Raw genomic sequence first — 16,253 nt, 5'->3', positions numbered from 1 at the left:
CATAGACCAGCAGGAGCAGTTCTAAAAGAACACTAGAACTTATTTCTCCTAATTGTAACTTTATACCCATTGACTATACTCTTCCCCCTCCCTGTTCCTCTTCCCCCTCCCTCTTCCTCTTCCCCCTCCCCCTCCCTCTTTCCCCTCCCTCTTTCCCCTCCCTCTTCCCCTTCCCCCTTCCCCTTTCTTCTTCCCCCTCCTCTCCTTAGCTGATTTGATATTAGGCAATGAATACATGTATCAAAATACCACACTGTACTCCTTCAATACGTATAGTTACATGTCAATTTAAAAATAAAATAACAAAAAGAAAATATATATATATGTCAAAAATAATTAAGCACACTACAAGATATCAAGGCTCATTATATAGTTATAGCAATTATGACAGTGATATTGGCATAAGGAGATACAAAAGGACTCTGAAACAGAATAGAGTGCAGAGAAACACACATGGCCCTCTGTCAATTGACTTATGACAAAGAGAATACTGCAGAGCAGTAGCATAAGTGTGGCCTTTCCAATATGGTACTGGATGAACTGAATATCCTTGTTGAATAAAAAAATAAATCTTCATTCCCTACTTCAAACCATTAAAAAAAAAAAAAAAAGCTATTACAGATGGGTTGCAAATTTAATGTGAAAGATAAATAATTTTAGGAGAAAGCATAGGAGAATATCGTTATGTCTTTGGAATAAGCAAAGATTTTTGAAACAGAAAAAAGATGTGCAAATCAAAAACTGATACACTGGATTTTGTTAAAATTAATATAGTTCAATTTTCAATAGATACCATTAAGAGAGGAAAAAGGTAAGCCACATAGATAACATAATTGCAGTATATCTATCTGACAAAGAGCTCTTACCTAAAATATATAAAAAATGTTATAAGTCAGTCCAAATAGGTAATTAAATATATATAAAAAAAACAAAAGCTTTGAATAGAAGCTTTACAAAGGAGGATATCCAAATGGTCAGTAAGCGTGTGAAAATGTGCTGAACTTTATTACTCATCAAGATAAAGCAAATCAAAACTACAGTGAGGTTTCATTAGCCTCCCACCAACAAGGCTAAAATAGTAAGAACAACAACAACAAAAAAAACAGTGTTTAATATTTCTAAGATTCTCCAAGTTTTTTTAGTATACTTTAAAATCATGAACCCAAAGAATGGGAAAAGTAAGATTACATTAAAATCTTCACATTATAGAAATCATGTCCAATATTTCTAATTCATAATGTTAGATTTAAAATAGCACTGTCAAACTCATGTCCAAACTGATTTTATCCATGGAACTAATTAAAAACTGATTAAAATTGCATTCTTAGCATCAAAGTAAGGTAATAGAGCCACCTGTTTGGCTGCTAAGTTATTCATCAAGTCAGCAGAAGATCAACTCCATGTCAAATGCAAGTTACTGTAGACTACACTTCTCAGTATAACTGGCATAGTGATTTAGATTATCAGCCTCAATTAGCTTTTTAAAAGTATGTGACTATACTGTGATAAAATCATTTTCTTTTGAAAAGGAATAGGTTTCTTAGACTTTTCTCAAACATGTTGTCATTAAATGGTTATTTTTAGACCTTAGCCCAGAAATTAAATGATATCTTAAAGTTAAGGGAGTTATCTTAGGCAGAAAATTTTATACCCAAATCACTCTGAGGATGCTAGAAAGATATTGCCTTATAGTCTGTCCTCACATCAACCTGGGTATAGCAATCAAAGATACCTGCAAGTAAGAGTGGTCTGTTCTTAGAAGACCAGAGGCTAGTTTCTCTGAGGTGTTTTGGTTCTGTTGAGCTTGGGCTGACCAAAGAATTGAGTGCTGGTAATCCAGAGGAAGAGAAATGGCACAACTGCCTAAGACATTTACCAAATGGAAATGATGGAGGATTCTCAGACACATATGTAATATGAACAAAATATGAGGTAAAATTGAGTCAGCTATGGAGAGCCATGAGACTTTGAGAAAGCTGAAAAACTGGAAAAACATGTTCATTCAAGTGTTTTATTGCTGTGTAAGAAACCACACCAAAACTTACCAGCTTATTTTCTCACAATGTTGTGTGTTAGGAATTCAGGAAGGGTAAAATTGGGCATCTCCTCTCTATTCCACAGTGCTTGGGACCTCTGCTGAGGTGGTACACAGACAGCTGCTAGCTGGGATTGCTACATTTAGGTCATATATCTGAGGCCTCATTCTAGCTCTCAACTGTGTTTCTCAGTTCTCTTCCATATGGCTTCTTCATGTGCCTTTGGCTTCCTCATAGCATGGTAGAAGAGGACTATCTCCATTGTGCAAGGCTTAACAAAAATCTGCTGACATACTTGCTAACGTCAAACTGGTCAAAGCAAGTTATCTAACCAAGCCCACAGTCGAAATGGAAGAGGACAATACACAACGTGAATTCCACTTTATCTGGAGGGAGTGGTATGTTTGTAAATATTTAACAATCAACTCTTCAAGAGAAACAGCTCATATTTGTAGCATTTGCCAATTTCCAGATTATAAATACTCCAAGCATGGCCCTTTAAAGCTACCAAGTGACAAGCCAAAATAACAAAGATAGAGTTGGGACAAGATGTACACAATTGACTTTCATAAGCTAGTACAAGTTGGCCGTAGCATACCACTGTCTGGAAACTTAAGCTGTGTGAGCATATAATGGGAACCAATACCTAGAAGACTGGAAAGATCAGAAACACCACTGATGAGATCAGAACACCTAGAATAAAATGTGAAGATACTTTAATTTCACCCACCTCATCTATAGGCCCCAATACCACATTTTGGAGGAGGGAAGTAGAAAGAATTTTAATTCTGAAGGCATGAACATTAACATATTTGACTTATTGCATCTAACTCAGCTCAATGGGTTCAACTAAAATATAGTATTCCTTGTGCCCTAAAAAGTGTGGGTTTGTAATATAGATTGAATCAAATTAGAGAAAAGTATAACAATTTTTTTAGATTGGCTCTCAGTATATTGTCCAGACTGGCCTTGAAATCCTGAGCTCAAGGGATCCTCTTGCCTCAGCCTCCCAAATAGCTGAGACTGCAGGCACATGCCACCACACCCAACTATAAAATTATAATTTAAATGAGGATTTTTATTAGAATATAGTGTTGTGGGACAATCAAAGACCGGAGAGACCAAAAAACGTTCAGGAGAGTTTATTAAATTAATCTGATCACTGACAGCCGGACATATATCCAGAAAGTCTGAGCCCCAAACAAAGTGCTTTTCCTACTTTTAAACATCTTAAGGCGGGAACCACGTGAGGCAAGAAGCAAGATACAGAAGCAAGAAACAAAGGCAGCATTACAACATTTCTTACATCTTGAGAGAAACATGTCTTGCAACCTAAAAATCAGTCTTGTGACTTGCAGCTGTGCAGGAACTCGCTGGGCCTGTAATAAACCTTGAGGAATGTGGAGTTGGGGAGTATAGATAAGGTCCACTGTCCTCAGAGAGAAGACAGGCTGTTAATACTCTCTTTTAACTTGAGAGTAAGGCGGTTGGGGGCAGGGGTTTGGTCACACTTTGCAGCAACTTTAAGAGATTTTAAAATTTCTATTACTACTACTATTAGGTTATAGTTGATTTCATTAATTCTTTCTTCACTCCCCCCTTTTGGTGCTCAACACAAATGCAAATTAGTAAAGAGCACCACAGATAGCTATTTCTTCTTGAGTGGGTACATACTCATCTTGGGATACCAGTTGGTACTTTTGCAGAGCCATTGTTCGGGTAGTGGTATGTCTGTCCTTGGCGGCTCTGATGCTGACTGTTTCTTGTCTTAGATTTTTACAGATGGTCCCAATATTATTTAGTTTACTGAGATGTACAGCTTGGCAGGCATCAAAATATATGGAGACAGGTCCTTTATGTGAGTAAGGGAATATGTTCATTTTGTTTACAATGAACAAACCCCCCGGTTTCTGTGGGGTTTGTATATGATGACATTAGGGGTTCGCCAATTTGGACTTCAAACCAGAAGTCATAGGACAAGAACTCGGTTATAACATACTTGGGGCTTCCCGTTTCCAGGATCACAGACCAAGTAACTAGTCTAGTTATAGACACAAGTTCCTGTATGAGTCCCTGTACACTCATAGTAGGTCTGGTATAACAGTTTTAGTCACACCTTTTCCAGACCAGGCTTCCATCATACAGTGATGACAGGCATCCTGGTCCCCTTTTATGACCATAGGTGAAAGTGTCAGTGGCTTCAGTATTACTAATATGATTAAACTTATACTATGCATGGGCACCCTTCTGGATAACAAGCTTGGCAGCATTTGCAAAGATAACATGACAGCAAAATAATCAGTACAAGTAAGAATATAACTATGTTTGTAAATTTAATCCACATTTACTTATCTATCATTGACTTCCTCAGGCTTCGGCTGTGCATAGACTAGTCAGCTTCCAGTTGTGTGACCAGAGCAGGGCTCGATGTTTCCTCAAGCTTCAGTCATGCATGGACTGACCAGCCTCCAGATTGGTCAGAGCAGGGCAGTTGTCCTTGTCAGCAGTGGCTTGGTTTCACTGCAGGATCAGCCGTGTCAGGTGGTCTGCGTTTTGTTGACTGGTCTGCTGGTCCTGGGTGGTGGCTGCTGCTGGTTTCAGCCAGCTATGATGAACCTAAGGTGTGATATCTGAAACTTTAACAGCAGTGGGGGTAGACAAGATCACAATATGGGGACCATCCCATAAAGGCCCTAAAGTGGTTGGGTTCCATCATTTGACCCAGACAGAGTCTCCAGGTTGGAAGCATCTGTGAGGCTAACGGGTATTCTTTCTCTTACCCACCCTTGTATTTCCTGCATAGCCTCACCTAAGGCTTGCATTTGCCTTCTTAAGGTTAATTCTCCAATTTCTTTTAAATCCCCTTTCATCTGAGTTATGATCAGGGGTGGTCGGCTGAACATTATCTCATAGGGTGAATGCCCAGTTAATTTAGTAGGGGTGCACCTAACTCGGAGAAGGACCATGGTCAGCACCTGATCCCACCTTAGATGAGTTTCTTGGCAAAACTTCTTTAACAGTTGTTTGAGTGTCCGGTTCATTCTTTCAACTTTTCCAGAACTCTGCGGGCGAAAAGCTGTTTGCAGTTTCCATTTGATTTTTTACATCTGCGTTAGCTGTTGTATTATTTTTGCCACAAATGCTGGGCCATTGTCTGCTCCTAAAGTTAGAGACAGTCCAAATCTAGGAATAATGTCCATTAATAAGATTCCGATTACTTCCCGACCTTTCTCTGTACCGAGCATGTACCGGTAGCCTCCGGCTCGAGGCAGCTAGGTAAAGTCCACAAGCAGGTTTTCACAGGGTGCAGCTCCAGTTTCTTGAATCCCTGGGGGCCATGTTGGCCCCTGCTGTGGATTGTTCTGGGCACAAGTTAAACATTGATCACAAACGGCTCGAGGGATGGCAGTTAGGCACAACACACAGAAACGCCGTCTTACACAAGTTTCTCATGCAGTTTTTCCTACATGCATTTCTTGATGACATTGCTTTATGAACTGGGGAGCTATTGCTTCTTGGATGGCAAGCCTCCCATCTGAGAACTTCCACTAAACCTCCTTTCTGGTAACTTCCACTCTCCTGCTCAAACCAAGCCTTTTCATTAGAGGAGTAGTTAGGGGGTTCTGTAAGGGGAAGCTCCAGTAAGGGCATGGTAAGGGTTTCCTCTTCCTTCTTAGTTACATCAGTCATTGCAGCTCTTTTGGCTTCTCTGTCTACCTTTCTCTTTCCTCTAGCCTCATTACCTCCTCCTGTTTGATGCCCTTTGCAATGGCATCAAAAAATACTTCTTTTGGAGCCCATATGGCTTCTAAGAGCTGCTCTATTTTCTTTTTATTTTTGACTTCCTTTCCTTCAGTTGTTAATAATCCTCTTTCCTTATAGATAGCTCCATGGGCATGCAGAGTGGCAAAAGCATACCTTGAGTCAGTATAGATGTGTACTGACTTTCCTTTGGCCAAGAGCAATGCTCTATTGAGGGCTATTAGCTCAGCTCTTTGGGCCAAAGTTCCCGGCTACTGAATTCAGTGTTACCACTGCATATCCAGCCGGTCTTCCTTCAGATATGAAGCTGCTCCCATCAGTAAAGTATTCAACATCTGGGTCCTTTAAGGGCTGGTTCTTCAAGTCTTTTCGGCTTCATCCTCTGTTTCCACACAATAGTGATACCCTGGGCCACACAATGGGGGCTTCCCATGCTCCACCCATTCTATTGGCAGCAGTGTGCCTGAATTTAGAGTATTCAGAGTCTCCAAGGTTATATACAGGTTTTCACACAAAAGCCCTTGATATCTTAACATCCTAGTGTTGGAAAGCCAGCCATGCTCCCTCTGCTCCGTCAGGGTGACAACTGCGTGGGGCACCCGAATTATTAACCTTTGTTTAAATGTGAGCTTGTTAGCGTCTTCCACTAACAGGGCAGTGGCTGTCAATGCCTTGAAACAGGGTGGCCATCCCATAGCCACCAAGTCTAGTCACTTGGACAAATATGCCACAGGCTGATACCATGACCCTAGTGTTTGTACCAAGACTCCTGTAGCTATTCCTTTTCTTCCATGGACATACGAGTAAAAAGGCTTTGTCATGTCTGGCAGTCCTAATGCCAGGGTCTGGATCAAAGCCTTCCTGATTTCTTTGAAGGCCATGTCCTGCTCTTTCCTCCACTGGAGGGGTTCCTTTCCCCCACTTTGGTAGCCTCATACAATGGTTTTGCCAAGAGAGTAATTTGGAATCTAAATGCAACAGAAACCAGCTGCCCCTAAACACTCCGACACTTGTCATGTAGTGTCAGGTCAAAGACTGCCACACAGAGTCTCTTTTTGCTCACGTTCAAGCTCACACTGCCCTTGAAAGATGTTAAAGCCAAGATACCTTGCTCTTTGTGCCTTTTCCTTAGACACCTTATAGCCAGCCTCCCACTGAGCATGAAGGAGGTTTTCTGTGACTTGAAATCACTCTTCTTTTGTGGGTGCAGCCAACAATCAATCATCCAGGTACTACAACAGGACACAGTGGTCACTTGGTGGCACAAAAGCCTTCAGATCTGAGGCTAGTGGTTCCTCAAAAAATGGTTGGGGAGTTTTTAAATCCTTGGAGGAGCCTGGTCCAAGTATACTGTGATGAGCCCCACTCAAAGGCAAAGATGCCCTGGCTTTCAGGAGCTAGTGGGATGCAGAAGAATGCATCCTTTATGTCTAAGCATGTAAACCCAGCAGCGTCAGCAGGAATTGGCCCAAGCATTGTGTGTGCGTTGGGCACAATGGCATATAATATAGCTTCAACCTTATTTACTGCCTGCAAATCCTGTACCGGCTGGTAATCTCCAGAGGGCTTTAACACCAGTAGCAATGGAGTGTTCCAAGAAGAGGCACATCTTTTTATTATTCCAAATTTAAGGAGCCAGTCTATATGCTTTATAATCCCAAGGGTGGCTTCTACTGGCATGTGATACTGACGGATTCGCACTGGGTAAGTGCCCCGCAGCAGCTCCACCACTACAGGTGCCTGATTTATGGCTAGCCCCTGGGGATTGTCTTCCGCCCAGACCCCTGGCAGCTTGAGAAATAATTCCTCATACATTGCCTCATTTTCCCACTGGTAAAATGCATCTTTACAAATGTTGCGTCTCTCATAGAGTCTCCAGTCCTCAGTTGTTGGGACAGTAAGGGTCATTATCATGGCTTTTCTTTGACCTAGGTTTAGAGTCATGTCCCCTTCTGGTGTAAAGATTTGTCCTTATAATTTCTGGAGCAAGTCTCTTCCTAACAAGGACACTGGACAATTTTGCAAATATAAAAAATTCATGTTGAACTTCTTGTCCTTCAATGACACACTTTCTGGATTGACAGAAAGGCCTTTTCTCTGATACTCTGGTTGCCCCAACGATAGTAGCATAGTTTTTAAATAGTGGCCCAACAGGCCATGTTACTACCGAGGGTTCAGCACCTGTATCTACCATAAAGTCCATCTGTTGGCCTCCCACTTTCATAGAGACCAGGGGCTCCTGGAGGTCTAGAGAAATGGAGCCCGGTCTGTCTCAGTCCTTATATTCCTCAACTCCTGCTAAGCCGACCAGATCAGCACCCAGCTTTAGAACAATGGCTAGAGGCTGCAGGCCTTGGCTGGGCATCAGGTCCCTGGCTGCTGCTTTCTTCCTTTTCTCTTTCTGGATATTCATCCTTCCAGTGCGCTTTCTGTTTGCATCTCACACATTGATCCCTCTCAAGCCTAGGCCAGCCTTCAAACCCTGGCCTAGCTTGTCCTCTCCTGCGACCATGTCCACATCCTCTCACAAAACCAGTCTCTCTTTCAACCAGAGCAGCAGCCAATAAATCAGCCTTTTCCTTGGCTTTGCACTTTGCCTCTTTCTTGGTTGCCTCCTCTCGATTAACAAACACCTTAGTAGCACTTGAATGAGCTGGGTAATATTCATACCCTCAAAACCTTCCAACTTCTGAAGCTTCCATCTAATGTCACCTAATGCCTGGCCCACAAATGCCGCATTAACCATGCATTGATTCCCTACAGCCTCCAGATCAGATGGTGTACAAAACTGGAATGCTTCACAGAGTCTTTCATAAAATTCACTGGGACTCTCATCAGTGAATGGCATACCTCTGAAACCTTTCCTATATTCATTGCCTTTTTCCCTCCAGCCTTTATTCCACTAAGGAGTGCCTCCCAATACCTCTGCAGGTTTTGCAATTCTGCCTGGTTTGGATCCCAATTTGAATCTGCTTCTGGGAACCTCTCCTGTGCATACCACTTGACATAATTTGTGCCTTCAGGCGCATTGCTTTCTAACCAGGGTAAGGCTGCCTGAGTAATTCTCCTGCTTTCTTCTGAATAGAACAATGTTAAAAGTAGTTGCTGACAATCAGGTCAGGTAGGGTTAAGAGTCACAAAGATGGACCACATCAAGTCTATGAGGGCCTGGGGCTTCTCCGCATAGGAGGGTGTATGCTGTTTCCAGTTTAGGAGGTTAGTGGTGTAGAAAGGCTTGTAAACAAAAAGGCATTGCCCTCCTTGTACTTGACCCTATTTATCATGATAAATTTGTCTTTGTGTCTCCTGGAGAAACATCTGCAAGGCTCAGATGTGGCTGGATCTGAGATGGCCTGCCTCATCACCTTGAAGTGCTTCTTCAGTCTTTATAGGTAGGGGGATCTGACTCTTCCCTGTGGGGTGATGCCTGAGGCTCACTCTCCTCTGAGCTTGATTCCTCAGGGGCCGCTTGTGTAGCATCTTGCCTTGGCCTTGCTAGAGATGGACAGATTGGGACATACAGAGGTGGAAACTCCCTCTCCTCGGGCGAAGCCTGCAGAATAGGTTTTTTCTGTTTTCCTTGCAGCTTTTCCTTTCTTTCCACCATCCCTTTAAGTTCTTTTGCTGCCTCAGATCTGGCACGAGCTACCAGGGTCTTATAGTAAGTCTCAAAACAGGATTGTAACCACCTGGGGCAAGTTTGAATGACACTCAGCCAGGAGTCAATGTATGGGAACAGGTCCAGGTACCCAGGCTGTTGTTTGACTCTGGTTATCACCCTAAACACACGGCCAATTATCTCTCTGTCTATCGTCCTTTCGGTCAGCCGCCCAACATTAAAAGAAGGTCAATCTATTTCACAGAGAGTTCTCAATCTCTGAGGGGTTAACTCCATAATCTCCATTAAAACCTTTCTTGAAATTTTCCAACATCCACTCCAGTGGAGTAGGCTTTGATGCTTTTCCTCCCATTCCACCCTTTGAGATGCACTTTCACTCCTGGACAGACCAGACCGGGTCCTATTACAGGAGGTTCAGACACTGCTTAGTCAGGAGCATGCCTTAATTCCTGTCACAGCTAACTGCAGCTGTGGAGCTGGTCCCGTGGACCATATGCAGTGTCATAGGTCTGATTTTTCCCACACTTGCCTTGGGGCACACAGTACACACTAAGAGATCTGTGCCTCCCCACATCCCACCCCACACTGGTCTCTCCCAGGACAATCTCTTTCACTCACTTTCACACATCTCTCCCATCCCTGAAATGGTTTTACTTTCTGACCAACTCGCGAGCCCCACCCACGTCTGGTGTCAGTTAGGGTGAGTTTCATTCAAATCAGTGTGCCTCTCCCATTGTCCCAACCCCCTCAGGTCAGACTAGTCCTCATGCCCTGGGAGGTGACCAGGCTCCCCTTCCATCCTTACGGGGTAGGTCTTGCCTTAGGGTCCAAACCTTACTGCGTTCAGATGTCTGCACACTGCTCTGGTGACTGTCCTCCAACCCTTTCTACTGGTTCCATTTGTGCTGTCGGGGGAGGGCTCGGGAATGAGGGAGGGACGTTCTCCTTCCAGGCTGAAGCTCTCCTGGTGGCACCAAGGACCCCAGGTCTCCTGTGTCCTGGGGCTCTAGCCCACAGGCAAAGGAGACAGAAAATTGGCCATCTCCAATCCCGGACAGACCTGCAGAAATGTTACGGGACAATCAAAGACTGGAGAGAACAAAAAAGGTTTATTAAATTAAGGTGATCACTGACTCAGCCAGATATACACCCAGAAAGTCTGAGCCCTGAACTAAGGGCTTTCCCTATTTCTAAACATCTTAAGGCAGGAACTACGTGAGGTGGTACACAAGTTACAGAAGCAAGAAACAAAGGCAGCATTACGACATTTCTTACATCTTGAGAGAAACATGTCTTGCAACCTACACTTATCAGTCTTGTGCCCCTGCAGTCATGCAGGAACTCACCGGGTCTGAAATCAATGTTGAGGAATGTGGAGTTGGGGAGTATAGATAAGGTCCACTGTCCACACACAGAAGACAGGCTGTTAAGACTCTTTTAACTGGAGAGTAAGGTCGGGGGCGGGGGGGGGGGGGGTCACACTTTGTAGCAACTTTAAGAAGATTTTAAAATTTCTTTACTACTATTAGGTTACAGTTGATTTCACTAATTCCTTCTTCAATAGAGTACTTCTTTTGTAAAACTAAGGGCCAGTCCTTAAAATAAATTTTTATTTGAGCGGGTTGAGGGGGAGCAGCAAAAAAAAAAGATCAATTACCTCTCTAAGTAATGGTAAATAATAATTCTAAGGAAAGGAGAGTACTGTACTTACAATAAGACAGTAATATAACCCTTTGCTTACTCATTTTGGATTTAGCTAGGATTTATGTCTCAAACCCTGAGGCCTGGAACACCAGAAGAGGCATTAGACACATACATATACGCACATTAGCACACATTTGGCAATGCCTGACATTTACTACTTAGCCTTAGGGCCTGGGAGATCAAAGGAACCAGTGAAGAATGTGACACAATAATGATCATATGCCCAAACTAGGGAACTGGCCACTGCTCTAGCTTGTTTTTTTTGTTTTTTTTGTTTTTTTTTTTTCAAATGGAATGTGTGCTTGTGTTATTTGATATTCTGCTTTTCAAGAGAACCTGGACACACAGATGTTTAAGTGAAATCTCTAGAGCTTCCACATATGTTCAAGATCTCTCTCTCCTTTCTCCTTTCCTGCCTTCCTTCCTTTTATATACCTTCCTTTTTATTCTTTCTTTTTTGTTATTTAACATCAAATGGGTCAAAGTTAAACGCTGAAACCAAGCAATTTTGCAAATTTAAGTCAACTGGTTTGTGATTTCTGGTTGAGACAAAACTGTACCTGAGAATCCGCCTTCAGGGTTCTAAGAGTTGCATCTATTGTTGGACTAATATCTATGAAAGTTAACAAACACACATGCCCATAATCTCATTGAACTGGTAGGAATTAAAAATTAAACCCAGGTCCATGCAACTTCATGTCCAGTATTATTTCTGCTATGCATTTTGGATCTTAGGCTGTAGAAATAAGATCTACCTACTGTTATCCAAAGGAAGCATAAAAACATGATGTTTTATATGAATATAAAACTTTATAGTTATGATCACACAGGTTTAATGTATGAGGCACATGAATAGAAGAATTTTCTTACTAAGATTGATAAGATATATTCTGCATCAATCCTATATTCTTTGTTAAATAGAACCACACAAAGTTCAACAATGACACCCCTCTGGAATCTTGGGACCCCCAGAAGGCCTGTAGCAGAATGGCTAACAGAAGGAGACTGGTAATTAGTTGCAATGGGTAAAGTCCCTGCCCCAATATTTACTAAGATGAAACATTCAAAGGTGTCTCGGCCTTCTGAAGCTTCATTTCCTTTATAAGATAACGGTAATAACATTACCTATCTCAGAGTGTTATTTAGAGAAAAACAGAATTCCAAATGTAGAGACTGCATCAGGTGACCTAGTGTATAGTAAGCACTCAAAAAATAACATTGTTATTGACATTATTTTATTCTAGGACTTGTGGGTCAGCTTGTGACAAAAACCTCAAAATTTTGATTAAAAACTTAGAAAATTATATTTGGCACTGAAATCACAGGCAGGAGGTGCTAAAACGTTTTACTGCCGCTGCTTTCTATTCTGATTTATTGCTACAAACACCCCTCCTCCCCCAAAAGAAAAAAAAAAGGTCTATGAGGAACCTCTGTGAGGAGGTAATTGTGTGAACTTGTGAGTGTGTGTGTGCACGCACATGATAGATATCTATATTTTGGACTCAATTCAGAAGTTTTCTCATTTGCATATAGAGTATATTTCTATCTGCAGGAGGCCAGTTGGACCCTGTCTGTATTTGGAAAACCATTTAGGGAAACTCTAAGTCAGCTTAAAATGTCAAACAATTCTTTGTGACTCGATGGGATTACAGGCTTTCTTTCAAAAATTTCTTCTTCCCACTTTGTTTTGCATTTTTCTTTCTTAATGAACATGTAATATATTTAAAACTAAGAAGTTTTAAATTAAAAGGAAAATAGGTCAAGAATTATAATATTCATAAGTATTTAGTGATTTTTGATATGACTAATAAAATCAAATAAAAATATATTAATATTTGCAAGTACTTTTGAGACATTATTGGCTTTGAGGATTTGATCAGAATGATCTTGAAATACAGTAATTTCTCTTGAGTAGAGTGGAAAGATAATTTAGGCCAGCACATTTACCTTAAGTTATATAACAACAAACCTGTATTTTTATTGAAAATGTGACTTACATTGACTTCTACTCAGAGCAAGTAGTTCAACTATTCTTCATAACAAGATAGTTTAAACCCTATAACATTTGTGATTTAAAACAAAAGGGACATATTTAACTCATGAATCTGTTGGTCAGCTGAGTCATTCTTTTGGTGCGACCCACATTTAGCTGATCTGAGCAGAGCTCACTCATATATCTGCAGTCATCAGGTCAGTGGCTGGCCTAGGATGTCCTCACTCCCATGTCTAATGATTGGCTGGCTCTGAAGAGGGTAATGTTTCACTTGTCTCCCTCCAGCAGGCCATCCTGGATTTGCCCACATCGTTGTTTGCAAGAATCTCAAGAGACTAAAGCTTAGACCTGGAATTGGCACACCATCACTTCTGCTGCATTCTTTTGTTCAATGTCACTCACCAGGCACAGTCAGATTCAAATAGTGAGGAAAGAGATTTCACCTCTTAATGGCAAGAGCAGCAAATCACACAGCATAGGACATGGATATGAGAAGTAAACAATTGGGGGTCATTATTGAAATTGATTAACTATAAACCTTGCTGGTATTTGCAAGTGTGGAATCAAATATCCCGCAGGATCAAACTCCTGGGGTTCAAACATTGATGGTATTAAAATAAAGGGGTTGGTATGGCAGTATGTAGAGACACAGTGTACTGTGTCAACATTTTAGGTATAAAACTTCTAATAGCCTAATGAAGTCTCATTCCTTGTGTTCTCACTTTTCCATTTGAATGGAAATGTCACACATTTGGTTCTTTCACAAGAAAGAAAAGGCAACTGTGTTCCAAAGAGCCCCAGTCCTTTGCCCTTCTGCCTGCCTTTGATGTAAAACATCCCAACCAGGACCAGCAATCTCCTCTTCTCTTAGCAAAGGTAGACTCAGTTCGTAAGTGTTCTACATGCTCTTTATAATTTTACTCAATAACTTCAATACCAGTTCCAAACAAGAGTTGTGGTTTGAAGGAGAAAACCAGTGGTATGCTATGAATTCATGTAACTGAAGTAATTGACTATGGTTAAGAACTGAACAACAGCTTTTTTGTTACAGAGAAGTAAGTTTCACTTACTGAGTAGAACAGTAAACAATTAGAAAATGGATTTTCTCTAGGTGAAATTAAGACTATATAGGACACAGTATGGAGCAATACGTCTGGCACTGTTTTCCACCTACCTTACATACAATCCCCTTTCTCTTCCCAGTTAATAGAACTACAACTTGAGAGAATGAGAGTATGGCTGGCACCAAAGTGCCCAGCACCCAGTGATGACGAATCATGACTTGTCTAAGCCAATATTGTTAAACCTGCCCTCAGCTTGTCTAAATTCCCTTATAGACAAAGGTGGCCATGTAATCAGTTATTGACCAATGAGTCACAAGAAAACATCTAGTAAGGGCAGGGATTTGGGGAAAATAATGTAAGTTTTAAAGACAGTATAAATGCACATTTTTATTTTTCTTTCTTTCTTAAATTTTTGTGGGTATACAGTAGGTGTATATATTTATGGGGTACATGAGATGTTTTGATACAGGCATGTAATGTGAAATAAGCACATCATGGGGAATGAGGTATCCATCCCCTCAAGCCTTTATCCTTTGAGTTATAAACAGCCCAATTACACTTTTTAAGTTATTTTAAAATGTACAATTAAGTTACTATTCACTATTGTTATCTTACTGTGCCATAAAATAGTGGGTCTTATTCATTCTTCTTATTTTCTTGGTACCTATTAGCCATCCCCCTCTCTGCTCTCCACTACTCTTCCCAAACTCTGGTAACCATCCTTTTACTCGATACTCGTGAGTTTAAATGTTCTGATTTTTAGATCCCACAAATAAGTGAGAACATACAGTGTCTGTCTTTCTGTTGCTGGCTTATTTCACTTAACATAATGATCTCCAGTTCCATCTATGTTGTTGCAAATGACAGGATCTCATTCCTTTTTATAGTTGAATAGTACTCCATTGTGTATATGTACCACATTTTCTTTAACCATTCATCTGTTGATGGACACTTAGGTTGCTACTAAATCTTAGCTATTGTAAACAGTGCTGTGACAAATATAGGAGTATAGATATCACTTCCATTTATGGATTTCCTTTCTTTGGATCTATACTCAGTCAGTGGAATTGCTGCATTACAGAGTAGCTCTACTTTAAGTTTGTTGAGGAACCTTCAAACTGTTCTCCACAGTGATTGTATTAATTTACATTCCCACCAACAGTGTACAAGGGTTCTTTTCTCCACATCCACATCCTTGGCAGCATTTGTTATTGTCTGTCTTTTGGATGCAAACCATTTTAACTGGGATAAGATGATATCGTATTGTGGTTGGTTTTTTTTTTTTTTTTTGAGACAGAGTCTTGCTCTGTCACCCAGGCTGGAGTGCAGTGGAGTGGTGCAATCTCAGCTCATTGCAAGCTCTGCCTCCTGGGTTCACGCCATTCTCCTGCCTCAGCCTCCCAAATAGCTGGGACTACAGGTGTCCACCACCATGCCTGGCTAATTCTTTGTATTTTTAGTAGAGATGGGGTTTCACCATGTTAGCCAGGAAGGTCTCAATCTGCTGACCTCGTGATCCACCCACCTCGTCCTCCCAAAGTGCTGGGATTACAGGCTGAGTCACTGTGCCCGGCCATCTTATTGTAGTTTATTATCTGATAATCAATGATATTGAATAATTTTTCATATGCCTCTTTGCCATTTGCATATCTTCTTTTGAGAAATGTCTGCTGAAATCTTTTGCCCATTTTTGATTGGATTACTAGACTATTTTCTATAGAGTTGTTTGAGCTACTTATATAGTCTGGTTATTAATCCCTTGTCAGATGGGTAGTTTGCAAATATTTGTTCCCATCCTGTGGGTTGTCTCTTCACTTCGTTGGTTGTATTCTATGCTGTGCAGAAGCTTTTTAACTTGATGTGATCCCATTTATCCATTTTTGTTATGGTTGTTTGTGCTTGTAAGGTATTTCTCAAGAAACCTTTGCCCAAATCAATGTCCTAGAGATTTTACCAAAAGCTTTCTTGAAGTAGTATCATAGTTTGAGGTCTTGGATTTAAGTCTTTAATCAATTTTGATCTGATTTTTCTATATGACAAGAGCTAGCAGTCTTTCCATTTTTATTCTAGTTTTA

Source organism: Papio anubis, chromosome 2 (genome assembly GCF_008728515.1).
Source record: "Papio anubis isolate 15944 chromosome 2, Panubis1.0, whole genome shotgun sequence".
In the NCBI taxonomy this organism is placed as follows: domain Eukaryota; kingdom Metazoa; phylum Chordata; class Mammalia; order Primates; family Cercopithecidae; genus Papio; species Papio anubis.
The sequence above is the reverse complement of the archived record's forward strand: the minus strand, read 5'-3'. Positions refer to the sequence as shown.